Below are 16,555 nucleotides of genomic sequence, written 5' to 3'. Positions count from 1 at the left end.
ACAAGCTCAGAGAAGGCCTGTGTGGCGGTCTTGCAAACCAAGAGATGGTTTGAAAATTAAATATCTAACAGGTTATAGTAGGTAGTCATGTCCCAGAGATTTCACCTGACAAAGATCAACTTTGATCTTTTACTGAGCCCCTCTGCCTTCCTGCATCTAAGATAACATATCTGTGAGATGTCTGGGTAACTTGTAACTTCCTTTTTACCCCGACCCCTCAGGACACAACAAATGGCCTCAAGACATTCCTCATTGTTATCAAGTTAATTGTCAACTGTTAATTACGTTAGAGTATCCTGTATCCATCTCTGTGAAAGAAGCTCATGTCCATCATTTAACCTTTTACCCTATCCCAGAGGTTTCCCCGCTTCGCTTTGTCCCACCTCCCTAATCTATCACCAATGAATTTCATGTAACTCACCCATGTCCCTTTCCTTTGATTGCAATGTATAAATATAGAAATGTAACCCGCCATTCTCCAGAGCATTATCTCAATCCGCTGAGGTTCTGCTTCCCAGCACGTGTCGACAGTTTTGGCTCAAATAAACTCACAAAAAATTCTTTACAGGTTTCAATGTTTTTTTTTCGTTAACTCACCTTTACCAGAAATTCCCTCCTGGTATAGATCCAAGAGAAACTGGCACACAGATCTGGAAGAAGGTGCGGATCTGCACCTTGGGGTTGTTGGAGGTGGGGTTGTGGGAGGGAGGGGATAAGGTTCAGAGGCAATGGAGGCCTCTATGGTGGGTGATGAGTACATGGTGGATTCAGCAAGTGGTGGCGACAGGCTGGAGGGGCACACAGCACCCTGGATAGACCTGTAAAACTATGATGCTGCAAAAGGAAGAAAATAGAATTCGGTTTCTAGCACAATATTATTTACATAAATTAAAATACACGCGCATCAAATAATTCAGGTTTTGTGAAATCATAAAAATAAAAGCAAATGTATCAGGTGCAGAGAAAAGAGCTGGAGGGGATGGGCCCTCTCTGATAAACATTCCACATTTGATATTTTTTTAGTTTGCTTAAAAAGCAGCCAAAAAAAAAAAAAAAGATTTCAATAGTATTTGTTACCAGTATTTAATTATTAGTTTACTGGACCCCTTCCCCCAAGAAAAAAAAAACAACAAACTTCAAAACAAACAGGTGAAATTCCCCTCCAGCCATACATTCAATGAGAGGGACCAGAGTATCCAGCATCAAACGACGCTGACTGTGGAGCACAGTCTCAAAACGCCGAGCCGAGTACAACCCCGGGTGGCTGTTCTGAGCATTATTTTCTGTAATAAGCTCTCTCGGGTATTGCCTAGTGGTTTCATTTATTAATTACCCTCGCTTTGTGAAGAATTATTGGATTTTGTGCACAAAGTTTCAGTTTCTTCTGCCAAAGGATACTGTTTTCTTTGAGTGTCAGGTTTGCATAAAGAGCTAAGGAGGTCGCAGCCACAAAAAAAGAAGAGAAGAGAAGTGAAGGGACAATTCAGGGAGCAGAGGGGGAAATAATATCAAACTTTATTAATTCAGGACTTACTACATGTCAGGAGCTGGGCCAAGAGCTTAACAAAGTGTGAGCTCACACCGGACCACCCTATGAGATGGATCTGTAATAACCCATCATTTGTATGTAAGAGTGAAGCTCAGCGTGGTTAAATGACCTGCCCAAGACCCCAGAGCTAGTAAATGGTAGAGCCAAGACTTGAACCCACATCTCTTAGGCTCCAAAGCCCTGACGGAAGGCTGACAGCGCCTGTGCAGTCAAGTCCCACTGCAAAACTCTGGAGGCCAATGTCAGGTTCAAGCCACTAACAGTGCCACAGGTGAGGCAGGAGGTAACCCTGGGGCCTTAGAAGAAAGTCAGTTGAAACCAGTTGTGACAAGAGTGTGGTCTGAGGATGAATAAATCCTGAGACCTCTGTGAAGTGTGGGAACCAGGTTTCTGGGAGACCTGAGGCCAGGACATGTCCCTGACAGATCGGAGGCTGGGCTGGCCTCTGAGTGCCTTGGCCCCATCTACCCACCATCACAATTTTGCCCCCAAAGGGGGCAGCTCCTCCATGAAAGCCCATCTGCAAGTCAGGCAACCCCTGCTCCTCCCAGCTCTAGGGTTGCCATAGCAACCATTTGAGTTAGCTGAGATTTTCTTAAAAAGAGGTTCCTTACAGAAGGGGAGGAGAGGAAGAGAAAGTCTTGAAGGGTGTTGTTGGTCACCTCATTCTCTGCCCCAGTGGGTAGAGGGGCCCGAGTCAAGTCAGAGAAGTGGGGAGCACAGATGGTTACAGCAAAATTTCCCAGGTACCTCCAACCCGGACACACAGAGAAAATGGCAAAAGTTGCACAATCCTTTAGGGTAAACTGGAGGCAACTGGGACCATCTACTGGGAACTGGATGGGGGAAAAAACTTTAGCATTACATTTTCTTCTTCTTCTTTTTTTTTTTTTTTTTTTTTAATTGAAGTTCACAGGTTGTTTTTTTAAAAATATATATATTTTATTGATTTTTTTACAGAGAGGAAGAGAGAGGGATAGAGTTAGAAACATCGATGAGAGGGAGAATCATCGATCAGCTGCCTCTTGCACACCCCCTACGGGGGATGTGCCCACAACCAAGGTACATGCCCTTGACCGGAATTGAACCTGGGATCCTTCAGTCCGCAGGCCGACGCTCTATCCACTGAGCCAAACCAGTTTTGGCTACATTTTCTTTATGTTATATAATTGTAATTAGAAAAATAAGTACAAAAAATAGGGAGAATATTTAATATTGAATGTTCACAATCCATTCACATTATAACAAGAAATTTCAACATTAAAACTTCTCAGTAAAACATTTTCAAAATATCTAATGAGTAACATGAGCTTCCTTTCATGAACAGTTTTTTACTATCAGGCTTTGCATGTGAAATGACCATACTCAGTTCTTGATGGGGCCTTTTTAAAGTATATATTTTTTTATTGATTTCAGAGAGGAAGGGAGAGATAGAAACATCAATTATGAGAGAAAATCATTGATGGGCTGCCTCCTGCATGCCCCCTATTGGGGATCAAGCCCACAACCTGGGCATATGCTCTGACTGGGAATCAAACTTGAACTCCTGATTCATAAATCAATGCTCAACCACTGAGCCACATGGGCCGGGCTTGATGGGGGGCTTTTTAATGATGATCTATTGAAATTCTTGAAAGTTACTATTGATAGAAAACTTGTTCATACAAGTACATGATTTAAAAAAAAAAATGTAAGACCATTTTATAACCATTCAAAAATGTATAACACTTGAAATTTTATTAAAAGAACCTAACAGCTCTTTCTTTTCTTTCTTTGGCAAACATAATGTTGAAGTTCCTTGTTATAATGTGAATGGATTGTGGATACAATCAAACATTTCATATCAAGGATTTCACAATAATGAGGAAGTTCTAATTTGCAGAGAGTGCACGTATTGTTAGCGCTCTCTTCTCTCCCTGCAGCGAACACAGAACACAGACGCCACCAAAGGGACACTTCACCTGCAGGTGGGCTTCCGCCTCTCCCTTATGTAAAGCCTGGGGTAGGTATGAGCCGCCTCCTAGAGTTTCTTCACAGGGGAAATCTCGACCAACTTCCTGATCCCCCACCTCATAACTTGGCCCACATTGGACTGGGCTCCGTGCTTCCAGGACACCAGGGAGGTGAACTCCTCTCCCAGTCTGGGCACCCCTTGTCCACAGAACGCAGCGTTCTACAGCTGGCCGCTGACACAGCTGGCCAGGCAAAGCACCTCCTGAGCCAGGCTCAGCCAAACCTGGTGCCAGTGTGGCTCGTCATCCTGAAGCCTACTGCTTCCCTCTGAGAGACTAGGATGCCTCCTTGTCTGGTTAGGGTACCATTCATCCCAGCTGTCCTGGGACTAACAGGTTTCCTGGGATGTGGTTCTTTCAGTGCGAATATTGGGAAAGTCCCAGGCAAGCTGAAGTGAGCTGGCCATCCTACATGGCCACCTAAAGGCTACAAGAATCCATTTCTTGCTGCACAACTGAAACCTGTATGTTGCACACCAACAGGGGGTTAGGGCAGTGTTTCTCAAGCGTTTGTGGGCACATGAATAACCTGGGGATTTTTTTAAAAATATATTTTATTGATTTTTTTTTACAGAGAGGAAGAGAGAGGGATAGAGAGTTAGAAACATCGATGAGAGAGAATCATCGATCAGCTGCCTCTTGCACACCCTCCACTGGGGATGTGCCCGCAACCAAGATACATGCCCTTCACCAGAATCAAACCCGGGACCTTTCAGTCCGCAGGCTGACGCTCTATCCACTGAGCCAAACAGGTTTCGGCTAACCTGGGGACCTTAAATGAAGATTCTGAATCAGTAGTCGGAGTGGGGCCCATGATTCTACATTTTTAACAGGTGCCCAGGTGAGGCAGATGCTGCTGGGGCATAAACCACACTGACCTGCAAGGGCTTGGATCAGGGCACTGAAACCAAAGACAAGACTCCAGCACTGTGAGAAGAGATTTGCAGCCAACAGTCCCAAGGGAGTGAGGGAAAGAGCAGGCAAGGGTCACTGAATCCCATCCCCACCGTTTGAAAAACAATCATTCCCAAGGCCCACCGATTTGGAAGGTTGCTCTCCACATAGAGCAAGTGTCACCCATGAGGCAATATATTCCCTGTTGCCTTTCGGCAACTCAATTCTGAGAACCATTGACATCGACTAGACCCCGGCATGGGTCATTACAAAGAGTATCAGGCAGTGGTGAGCTCATCAGGCGAGGTCCCCGACTTCTGGTATTTCCAGACTGGCTAATAGTTTGTGCAGCCAAGACCATGTGTATATGTCTTCATTCATTCCCTTGTTCGTTCATGTATTTCCCAAAGAGTGTCTAACAACCTACTCTGTGCTAGGTACTGAAGAAGGATACTGAGTGTGATCCCAGTACTGCAGTTTTGGGTAATAAAAAGGGATAGAGCCCTGGGATACCCTCCTATTGAAAAAAATTAAGATATCTGGATAAAATAAGGGTGGGGGGGAGATTGTCTTAAATGTCAGATAAGCTGGCAAAAAAATAAATAATGCACAAGGCAAAAAAAAATTTTGCATGAATGAAGGCAGGAACCAAAAAGCTAAGGACAGTAGCAGCTGTTTGCACAGGGGATATTCATTGAACTTTGTGAAATTGAGCTTTGCTTTTCCTTGTATCTTAGGATAAGCTGACAAAACCAAGGATGTACCCAAGGTGGGGAGTCTGATAGGAGTGTCTTCCCTCAAATAGCTGAGACTTCAAAAGGCTAAATTCTCAGGTTAAAGACAAAGGAAAGATACCCACCACCCCCTCCTTATGGGGGCTGTAAGAAAAATGGATTGTCTTAAATCTAAGCACTAAATGAAAAATGGAAAAAGTAACTACTGAGAATTTGGAACCATCAGCCATCCCTTATACACGTTTGTAACTTGAATTCACACAACCTGGGTGGTCCCACACTCCACAAACCAAGAATTTAATTTACAGTGGTTGCTGCCAGGAAGTGCCCCAGTGGCCTGGCAGATGCAAAAAAATAAAAGCAAATATTATTTGGACGAGCCCTCTGCAATCACAGGTCTCACAAATTTCCATAAATAGAAAGACAAGGAAAATGAGCAAACCACACTATAAAACTAACCAAATGCATGAGAAAACAAGGCCTCGTGATGGAGACCCAGCAGAAACGACTGGCAGCAGGACAGACTTGCAAGGGTTTCTGGTACTGAACTTATCATACAGCTTGGAAAATATGAGTGCTGCTTTAACTAGAAAATAAGTCTTCAAATATGGGTAGGGAGCAAGAAACAGTCAAGAATAACTAAGCAGATTTGAAAGAGAAACAAAGACAACATGTAGAAATGAATAATATAATAACTAAAATTAAATACTGAGTGGGCATACTTAACTGCAAATTAAACATGCCTAAAGAGGGAATTGGTGAACTAAAAAATAATTACAGAGAAACTATCCAGAATTAAACACAAAATGCAAAATGATGGATTATTAAAGGGACAAAAAAAGAATGAAAGATAGAGTAAATAGGTCTAATATACGGCAAATTAGAATTCAAGAAGGAAAATGCAAGAGAATGAATCAGAAGCAATATTATAAAAACTAATAACTGAGACCTGTCAGAACTGATGAAAATCATCAACCCTTAGATTCAAAAGTCCAGTGAATCCAACCAGATTAAATAAAAAGATGCCCACATTTAGACTCACAGTAAGACTCCAAAGTCAATGGCAAGATTTTTTAAGTAGCCAGAAAGAAATACTGGCTGTTTTTAAAAGGAGCATCACTAGATGATGACTGATTCTCAATAGCAGCCATGGAGACCAGAAGAAAATGGAATGTTATTTTCAACATGCTGAGATAAATAAATGTCAAGCCAGAATTTCATACCCAGAGAAGTTATCTTAAAATATCAAGGGTTTAATTTTTTTTTAATTTTTTGGATATATGAAAATTGAGAGTTTGCCACTAGCAGACCCTAGAGTTTGCCATTAGCATTCCAACAACAGAAAATTCATATTGTCCACATGGCAGTTTATTGCTTCTTAACTCTAGATGTATCCTTTTTTTGTCCTGCCTTGTGACACTGGAGCTAGACACTGAACACTTGGTGCTATGTTTGACTTGGTCCTTAAAGTATGTTGAGTCAGGCGGGGAGGTGTCACTGCAAGGTCATTGCAAGATGCTTCTCTTCCTGGTTTTGGTGGGGTTTTGTTGTTGTTTTTTGTTGGGTTTTTTTTGTTGTTGTTGTTGTTTTTGTGTGTGTGTGTGTGTGTGTGTGTGTGTGTGTGTTTTATCTCCACAGCTGCCAATGGTGCCAGGCTGACCAGCAGACCCTGAGCGACAGATGAATGATTATTCTTACATGCATTTCTGTAAAAAAAAGAAGGCTAAGGGACTGCTTGGCTTGAGAAACCAAAGAGCCCTGTTTGCCTGCCTCCTCAGGCTTTTACTGTAACAACAGCTTGCACTAAAATTAACTATTAGATATTATCAGCAGGGTAAGTTGAGAAAACATATGCTTCTGCAGTGTCCTTTAAACAAAAACACAGTAAGTATGGAGGAAAATTAATCAACAAAAGCAGACCCAGAAATAAAAGAGATTGCTAGAATTCGTCATCAAGGACTTGAAAACATTATAAATTTTATAAAAATGTTCAAAGATACAAAGGAGAACATGACTAAAATGAGGATAAAATGGAATATGCAAAATCAAGGGACCCAAGGATCATAGGAGATGAAAAATACAAATCTGAACTGAAAAAAATCTATTTGCTGGCTGGGATTAACAGTATGTTAGACTAAACATAAAGATTCCAGTAAAACACCTGGGGGCTCAGATTTATTTAGAAAAGTCAAGACAGGATCTGCTGCCTTCTGCAAGGTCCCTCTAGAGGCCTCTGACCTTTCGGAGATTCCTCGTTACAGATTTTCCAACTAAATCCCATGCTTCCCACACAATGGTGTTTAGGAGGCCTGGTTCACTGGCACCCTAGCTTACTGGCTAGTTGACAGGCAGAGCCTGTAGACCGCTGTGGCCCGTCTATGCCCTCTAATGAATTTTCCAGCATCCAGTGGACTGTTGCTCTGGAAATCTCTGACCCACACCCTCTGGCAAGTTTCTTCTTCACTGGAAGGCTCTGTGATCATATAGCAGCCACACCTTTTGCAACAAGGTCTGAATCTAAGCAGGGGTAGAGGTAGGAATGCTTCTTCGAATTTCTTATTTCCTTCCTGGTCTTCTCTCCCTCAGCCATAGAGGAAGTAGGGCTTCCTGCATTTGTTATTTCTATATTCCTTAGAGTCCTCCATTCCCCTTTTAGTAAAAAAAAAAAAAAAAAAAAAAAAAAAAAAAAAAAGAAAGAAAAGAAAAGAAAGAAACACATTTTACTAGCTAGTAATTATTTATATTAATTTGTTCCTGTTCAAATTACCAATGTGATTTCTGCCTTTCAATAAAGGCAGGTAAGTATAGAGGAAAATCAATCAACAAAAGCAGACACAGAAATAAAAGAGATGCTAGAATTAGTCATCAAGGACTTGAAAACATTATAAATTTTATAAAAATGCTCAAAGATACAAAGGAGAACATGACTAAAATGAGGATAAAATGGAATATGCAAAATAAAGGGACCCAAGGATCATAGGAGATGAAAAATATAAATCTGAACTGGAAAAAAAATGCTGGCTGGGATTAACAGTACGTTAGAAATTGCAGAGGAAAACATCAGACAACTTGAGAACAGCATTGGAAACCATCCAATTAAGCGCACAGAGGAAAAAGAACAAAAAAAAAAAAGTTAACAAACATCAATCACCTGTGAAACAAGGTCGGGGGCCTTACACATTTGTAATCAGAGTCTCAGAAAAGAGGGGAAACAGAAAAAAAATATTCTAAGAAACAAATGGCTGAAACTTTTCCAAATTTGATAGAAACACAACAAAACTTGATGAGCCCCAAGCAGAATAAAGATAAACATGTGAAAGCACATCATGCTCAAAGTTGCCAAAAACCAGTGATAAGGAGAAAAATCTTAAAAGCAGCCAGAGAAAAAATATCTTACACACAAAGGGAAAAAATTAAGAATTATGTCAGACTTCTCATCAGAAACAGCCCAAAGCAGAAGATAATGAATGAAAAATCTTTAAGTTGCTGAAAGAAAAACTACCAACTTAGAATTCTAAAGCCAACAAAAATAACTTTTCGAAAATGAAGGCTAAAATTGCTAACAAACTCTGGGAGAATTTATCTGCTCTCCAGGAAATATTAAATACAAAGCTCTTCAGGCAGAAGGAAAATGATTCCAGGTACAAATTTGGATCCACACAAAGGAATGAAGAGAAAGAATCAGACCAATGACACATTCAACATGGATGAATTCCAACCATCACCTATGAGAAAGAAGCCAGACCCAAAATGCTGCATATTATATGGTTCCATATATACAACATCCTAGAAAAGGTAAAACTATAGTGGCAGAGACAAGTTCAATGGTTGTCCAGGAGTGGGTGGGGGGAAGGAGATTGACTACAAGAGAGCACAAAGGAACTTTAGAATTGATAGTGAGGTTCTATATCTTCATTATGGTGGTGGATACATTTATCAAAATCTATCAAACAGCCCTAGCTGGTTTGGCTCAGTGGATGGAGCGTCAGCCTGCAGACTTAGGCTCCTAGGTTCGATTCCTGTCAAGTGCACATGCCTGGGTTGTGGGCTTGATCTCCAATAGGGGGCAGTCAGGAGGCAGCTGATCAGTGATTCTCATCATTGATGTTTCTATCTCTCCCTTCCTCTCTGAAATCAATAAAAATATATTTTTTTTAATCTATAAGTTTTCTTAAAATGAGTGAAATTTATTGTGTGTAAATGATGAACTAATAGAGTTGATTACTTAGGGGAAAAAACACAAAAGACCACAATCAATGCTTTAGTTTTTAAAATGCACCATCACAACATGGAAGTTTAAAAGAAGGTGAATGGAATTAAAATGTATTAAAGTATTAAGTGTGTTTTTCAAGAAAAGGGTAAAGATATTGATTAACTTTGCATAAATTAAGACTTGGATAAACTGAGAAAGGAATTTGTTATTTCTAAGATTACCTCTAAAGAAATAGTAATGTGTCATATTCTAATCGGTGAACGTGAGCTTTGGGTAGTCAGAGGTGGAGACCATATAGGGGTATCTTTACCATAAATGCTAGTATATACGCTAATCATAGTGCGGAGTCGCCTCATATTTGGGTTGAGGGGTGCGTTCAATACGGAGTTAATAGCAGGTTTAGAGATCCTGTTGAGGTTTGAGTGTAAATTAGTGCGACTAACAGAGGTAGTGATCCGGCCAGGGTGTAAAAGAGAAAATAAACTCCGGCGTTCAACCGTTCTGTTTGTCCTCCTCATCGAGTAATTATAATAAGAGTAGGGACTAATGTAGCTTCGAATAAGATATAAAAGGGAAGAAGATATAATAGACAAAAAAATACTGAGTCAAAAGTGGAATAAAGCCCTGGCTGGCATGGCTCAGTGGGTGGGGCATCGTCCCATGCACCTAAAGTTTGCCATTTTGATTCCCAGTCAGGGCACATGCCTAGATTGCAAGCTTGATCCCCAGTGTGTGGTATGAAGGAGACATCTGATCGATGTTACACTCTCACATCAACATTTCGCTCTCTCTCAAAAAAAAAAAAAATCAATTTAAAAATCTTTAAAAATAAAAAGTGGGGCTAAAAAAAACATAATGGGTGAGACACATAGGAAGCACAAAATAAGATAATAGTTATAAATTTAACCAATAATTACTAGGCATTTTTACGGACTAAAAGATGGGAAAATAATTCACACAAATACCCAAGAAGGCTGGTGATGCTATATTGACACTAGACAAAATGGACTTGACGGTAAAAAACATTACAATGGTAAACAGGAGCACTTCGTAACGACAGAAGCTTCAGGTGATAAATTAAAATGCATACCAATTTTAGATCTGTATGCACCTAAAACAGCCTCAAAATCAGAAGCCAAAAAGTGACGGAACTACATGGGCAAACAGATCATTTAAATCAATCTGCCCACAATCCTAGTGTGAAGTCGTTAACACGCCTTCCTCAGTAATCATTAGGAGAAACAGATTGTTTTTAAGACAGGAAAGATATTTGGCCAATATGTTTAATTTGACAGATGAATGCAGTAGCTCTCTGAGTCGGTGACTGCAGGAGACACTTGCTTTCCCATTCTTGCCCCTGGGCTATGGCTGAGACACCCGGGCTCAGGGAAGAGTCCTCACTAGTCCAGCCGTTTTCAATCTCTAATTTCCTCCTCTTCCTGGATGCTAGCAGCCTCCGGCTCCCCTCCAGCACAAACGCCTTTGTCCCAAAGCCACATCCGGCTTCCTACAGCCAACCCAACGCCAGGGTGACATTGTTGAAGGCTGAGGTGTTACCAAGGAAGGAAGACATCAGGAAGCCAGGCGGGAAACGGCATTGTCGCCTGCAGCCTACAGGCTACAATTTGCCAGAGGAGGAAGCCTCCAGCAGTTGGGTGTGATTGGCTGATTGTTCCCAAACTCGCCCCAGGGAGCTGAGAGATTCAAGCTTACGAAAACTCAACATCCTTCATCTCTGAAGACAGTGGCCTTCCCTGGCCCATGGAGAGGAAGAAGATATTCAGGGCCCTGAGCTAAAAGTGGTCTTTTGTGAATGGAAAAGGAGTACAGATGCAGGTGCCTTAAAGGGCCAAGTCCATCTGACCTAGAGGTGGTGGCTGAGCAGGTGGCGTGGGGCCACTGCAGGAAACCATGTCCCTGGGAAGTTAGTCAATCGAGAATGTGGCCAGCAGACAGCTGGTTAACTCAGCGGACTTCTCCTCCAAGGTGCCCGGAGCCTACAGCTCCTGAACTGTGCGTAGGCCAGACTGTCTGTCCCTATGTTAACGGGCCATCCCGAAGGCATTTCTGGCAATTCCCCACTTCTCTCCCTCTAGTTAGTCCTCAGCTTTAGGCCTTGGCTGATAGGGTGCTATTTTGTTCAGGTGTAACTTTGTGCGTTGGTAGCAATTCAAATTAGAAGAGCTCACACACACACAAACACACACACACACAAAAAAATTATAATAGTAAATTCATTCATTCACCAAGTGTTCATTGAGCAGCTATCCCAGTCCAGAGACTTCGAGCACTCCCTATGAGCGAAGCACGATGCCATGCACCTGATGCAACCTTCAGAGAGCCCTCTACTGTAGGTGTTGATTATCTCTGTACAGATAAGAACATGGAGGCTCAAAAAGGTTGAATGATGCACCCAAGGTCATGCAGCAAGTACAGGCCTGGGACCTAGAGCCTTGCTTTTTACCGCAGCGTTTCCAAGGTGAGTAGACCTGATTGCAATTACAAGTCATCAGCACCTGGGAACTCCCAGCAGCGGGAAGGGTCATTTGAGGGAGGCAGGCAGGCAGGGTTGGCACATCCAAGGTTTAGATGGAGCATTTCTGGGCTCTGTGATTGTAATTGTTCTGGTGTGTCCTGAGCGGGCAGGCTGCAGCCCCAGGGCAGCCAGAAGGGCAACTTGGGCATCTGTCCTCCAGCTGCACCTGCACCATTAGTGACCACACAGTCCCTGGCTGCAGCTCTGTGAGCCCCGGCCTCAGCTACCTGCCTGTGAGGACTCGATTCCAGCCTGCTTTCCAGCCCTCGGGACACAGAAGCATATGTGTTTTCTCACTGGGCCTGGGAGGGGACCTCTCCTACATCTTTTCCATCCCAGCAGTGGGAGGCATCCCAGCAGGGAGAATTCCTTTCCCAGGGAGAGGATGAGCCAGGAAGAGCCGGTTCGTTCTAGACAATACCCTCCAGGGTGATAGCAAGTGGAGTCCAGCGAGCTTCCCAGAGGCCCAGGGAAGAGGGGCCAGGAGGCCAGAGCGTCTGCCTTTGACAAGGAGTAAGCAGGTGGCAACACACAAACAGAGGAAGTCCGTGATTAAAAGAATGGACAGGACATGGCCCCAGAGCCACGGGGTGAGAGGGGCCCTGGCTGTGGAGACAAGACCTGGAAATTACTCCTTAGGAAGAGGTGGGGGCAGGGCCAGTCCTGCCTACGTGGGGCTCCGACCACTGTTTCCTGGCGAGAACAAATGCCTCCGAGCCACAGGAAACAGCCCCGTGGAAGTGTGATGAATCAGGAGGGGAAGACGCTTTGTAAACCCCAGAATTCTCTACAGGTGCTGTTTGTCCTCACTCTCCTTCCAGGTGTTCCCTTTGGAAACTGTAGCAGGTGGTACGGCAGGTGCGACAAAGACGTGGACGCCTAGAGTTAGAAAGAATGTTGACTATGGGAGTGGGAGAGGGTGGATGTGGATTCTTGGAACAAACTCAGCTCAAACCCACCCCCAACCCCCTACCCTGTGGGAAACAGCCTGGGAGGCATGAGCTGCCTCAGGCCCGTACAGATCCCCCCAGGCCTTGCCTGCCCCTAGGGAAGGCCTGGAACAAGCAAATTATTTTATCAGGAGGAGAGCACCTGTTTCACTCATTTTATTCCTTCAACCAGTGTTTATTGGATATCTATTGTATGCCAGGTCCTGTAATAAAAAATGTGATTATAACTCTGGTAAGGACCATAAAAGAGATGTACACAGTGCCAGAAGGGCCTATAATCAGGATATATAAGATATATAATCAGTTATAGAAGGGCTTATCATTAGGATAACAGATCTGATAAAACCGAGGAAGAGTTGCTAATGGAGCTGAGTTCCAAAGGACGAGTGGTGGTAAATTATATAAACAGGAGTAACCCAGCTGAAAGGAGTTACAAAGACTCCACAAAGAGAATCGCCTGTGTATTGGTTAGCTTTTACTGCATAACAAGTTACCCTAAAACTCAGTGGCTAAAAACAACCCACAATTCTGTGGGCCAGGAACCTGGCTGGGTTCAGCCAGGGAGTGCCAACAACCAGGTAACGTTGTGGCTGAACCTGGCAGAGGCGCTCTTGTGCATCTGTGTGGAAGGGCTGCCCACTGGCTGGGGCTCTTTGGTTCTTCCCCTCTCGGTCTGTCCTTCTCCAGCAAGATACCGTGGCCTCCTTCCCAAGGCAGTGCAAGGCAGCCAGAAAGGACAAGCTCGGAAGCTCGGGTACTTTTCACGTCTCTGCATCCATCCCATTTGCTATTGTCCCATTGCCCAAAGCAAAACACATAGCTAAGCCCAGAGTCAAGTGTGAACAAATTGTGAGCTGGAACTACAATAATTTACCTCTGTGTGTGCAAGGAATTGAAAGAAAGTGGGGAAACCAAAGAATGGAGAGGAAAGAGGAGCGTGGCTCAGGAAAAACCAGAGGTGGGTGGGAGCCAGGCCATGCGAGGTTCCCAACAGCACAGAGAAGTGGGTCTTTGCCCTAAAAGCAGGCAAGCCCTCTGGTCTCCGATCCCCCATCTTGTGTGTTTGGTCAGCGTAAATAAATCCCTGAAGGCTGAACTGCCGTATGTGAACTAGTAAAATGGATCTTCTAAGCTTCAGAAGCAAGGGACAGGATGTGGGGCATGGTCCACCCCACACATCTCTGCCCACAGCCCACACAGATGTCAATGCCCCAGCACCTCCTTGTCCCTCAGCTGGGAACAATCTTCTCACACCCTCCCAAGGGCCAGTTCCTATCTCCCAAGACTCAGTTCAGGCACCACCAACTCAGAGAGACTCTCCCTGTCTAAGCCCCAAGACAAGGGACACATCAAATGGCACCATGAGGCCTAGGGAATAAGCCTGGGTCTCATTCTATTGGCCTTGTGGTTTCTAAAACCAGGTTGGCGCATGGCCCAGCCCTATCTGTATGGCACACACTTGTGGGCACAGTGCTTTGCCCACACTGTAACCTTTTTATGTTTAACACCCACTAGACTATCTTCCTTTAAGGAGTGCCCATACCCTCAGGGCTCACACACAGAAAAGTCAAAAACACTTGAGTGAATGAATGAATGAATGAATGGTTCCATCACTAAACAGGACTTTCTTCTGGAAGCCACAGCCAGTGTTATGAAAGTCTTCTGTCATGACGTGGAGGGGAGGGTGTCTTTCCAAGTAGGCCAGAAGCTCCAGTGTCTCCCTCCCAGTTCCAACGTAAAGCCACCCACCCAGAGGAGAAAAGGCCCCTGGTTCTGGAGCAATCAAAGGCAGGGCAGTATGAGAGTGAGAGAAAGGGGCTCCTTGGGAGACAAATGCTCCACATCATTTACTGTAACAGTGTGGAGAGCAGCTACAGTGTTTGGACAGGTTCAAACTTGGGCTAAGGAGAGGGCACAGTCCTCTCATGGCCACGTGCAAGTCCCAGCTTGGAGGGCAGGGCTCTCCCAGCACAATGATAGCCAACAGCTGTCGTAAGCTTGAACCTACGGTCCGAACATGTGACCCCACGTGCCTAAGTCTGTGGTAGGCAAAGTGTGGCTCGCAAGCCACATACGGCTCTTTGGCCCCTTAAGTGTGGCTCTTCCATGGCCTGGGCAAATCTCTTTTGAAAAAGTGGCATTAGAAGAAGTCTAAGTTTAAAAATTCAGCTCTCTAAAGAAATTGCAATCATTGTCCTGTTGTAAACAAAGCTTGATCAGGTGGATGTAATTGAGTAGGTTCAAAACCCACGAGAGTGTTGTAAACATCTTGACCACACCCTTACTTTACCTCGTGGCATCTGCTATAAAATAAAGGCACGGCTTGTGGGCATTGTTGCTGTCTCTCAGAGAAGCAGTATCCCATCGAGACCCTGCTTTCATTCTCTTGTCTGTCTTTTCTCAGTCCTTCACCGCCCCCACTCAGGTTCACCCTTTGGCTGTGCTGGCGCAGCACATAACAGGAAGAGAGCCAACCTGCGGTGGCCTCCACTGAAGCAGGTCTTCTCTGGGTGCTAGAACAGCTGACCAGGGGCATGTGGGAGGCACTGGTGCCAGGAAGCCAACCCATAGGATAACTCACCACAAGCTGGAGAAGCAACCCCTGTGAACCAGGGCTGGGAACTGGGCCCCAAAAGTTCCAGGCCCTCCCTGCCCACCAGTCTTAACAGAGGTGTTTCCATACCAGCTTCCTGGTCTTGAAATATGAGGGTTTAAATCATACTCTCCTTTTTTCAGAAAAGACAACTGAAGCCCAGAGAGATAAGCCTCTGACCCGTTGGCCACTTTAAGTCAAGACCTCTCAGATAAGGACTACATTTCCCAGCGTTCTTTGCAGCTAAATGTATCATGACTGGTACTAATGTCTGTAATTTTGACGTTTTACTCACAAAGGGCAGAGGTGTGCCTCGTTTTTCTCCTTACCACTGCCCTGAGCCATCTTGGACCACAGAGCCAAGGGCAACACCTTCGAACAATGGAGCAGTAGTAACATGGAAAGAATCAGGGTCCCTTTATATCTGGGTGCACAACCTGGGAGCCACCATATCAGCCTGACCAGCTTATGACACGTGCACCGCTCGTGAGAAGGAAACAAAATAGCCCATCTTGAGTAAGCTCTAAGATATTTGCTATGGCGGCTGAATCTCTACCCTCCTAATGCATATAACAGGCCAGGACCCCGTTTCCTCAGGAAGCCCTGGACCACGGAGCTGCCTAATTCCAGGTACTCTTATCGTCCCAGAACAGCAGAGCTGTGGCCCCCACCCCAGGAACTAGCTGTTTTCTTGGAATTAAAGTTGGGGGAGCTGCTTGGAGGAAGCTGCTAGATTGCCAAGGAAACAAGCTTGTTTGATGCTCCACCAGTGTAGACACATGCACTAGTTAAAATGCTGAAAAACTTCCAGGCCTGGTGATAAGCAGCCACTGCCCTGACCCAACCCATCCCTCAAATGTTCCCCTCCCCAGCTATCTTCGCCTCAGACCCATCAATGGAAAGAGTGATGCGTGGCATAGAAAGGGGTCACCAGGACCTCTTCCTGACCTCTGGACATACCGCTGGTTAAATGTTTTGAATAATATCACTTCTGGCTTTAAGGTGCCTGGTCTCACCTGGTGAATGGGAATGAAACCCTGAATTGAGTGTGGAGGGTGATGAGGATGACGTGAG

This window comes from Pipistrellus hanaki (genome assembly GCF_964339955.1).
Source record: "Pipistrellus hanaki genome assembly, chromosome: 9".
Lineage (NCBI taxonomy): Eukaryota > Metazoa > Chordata > Mammalia > Chiroptera > Vespertilionidae > Pipistrellus > Pipistrellus hanaki.
This window is presented reverse-complemented; position numbering follows the sequence as displayed.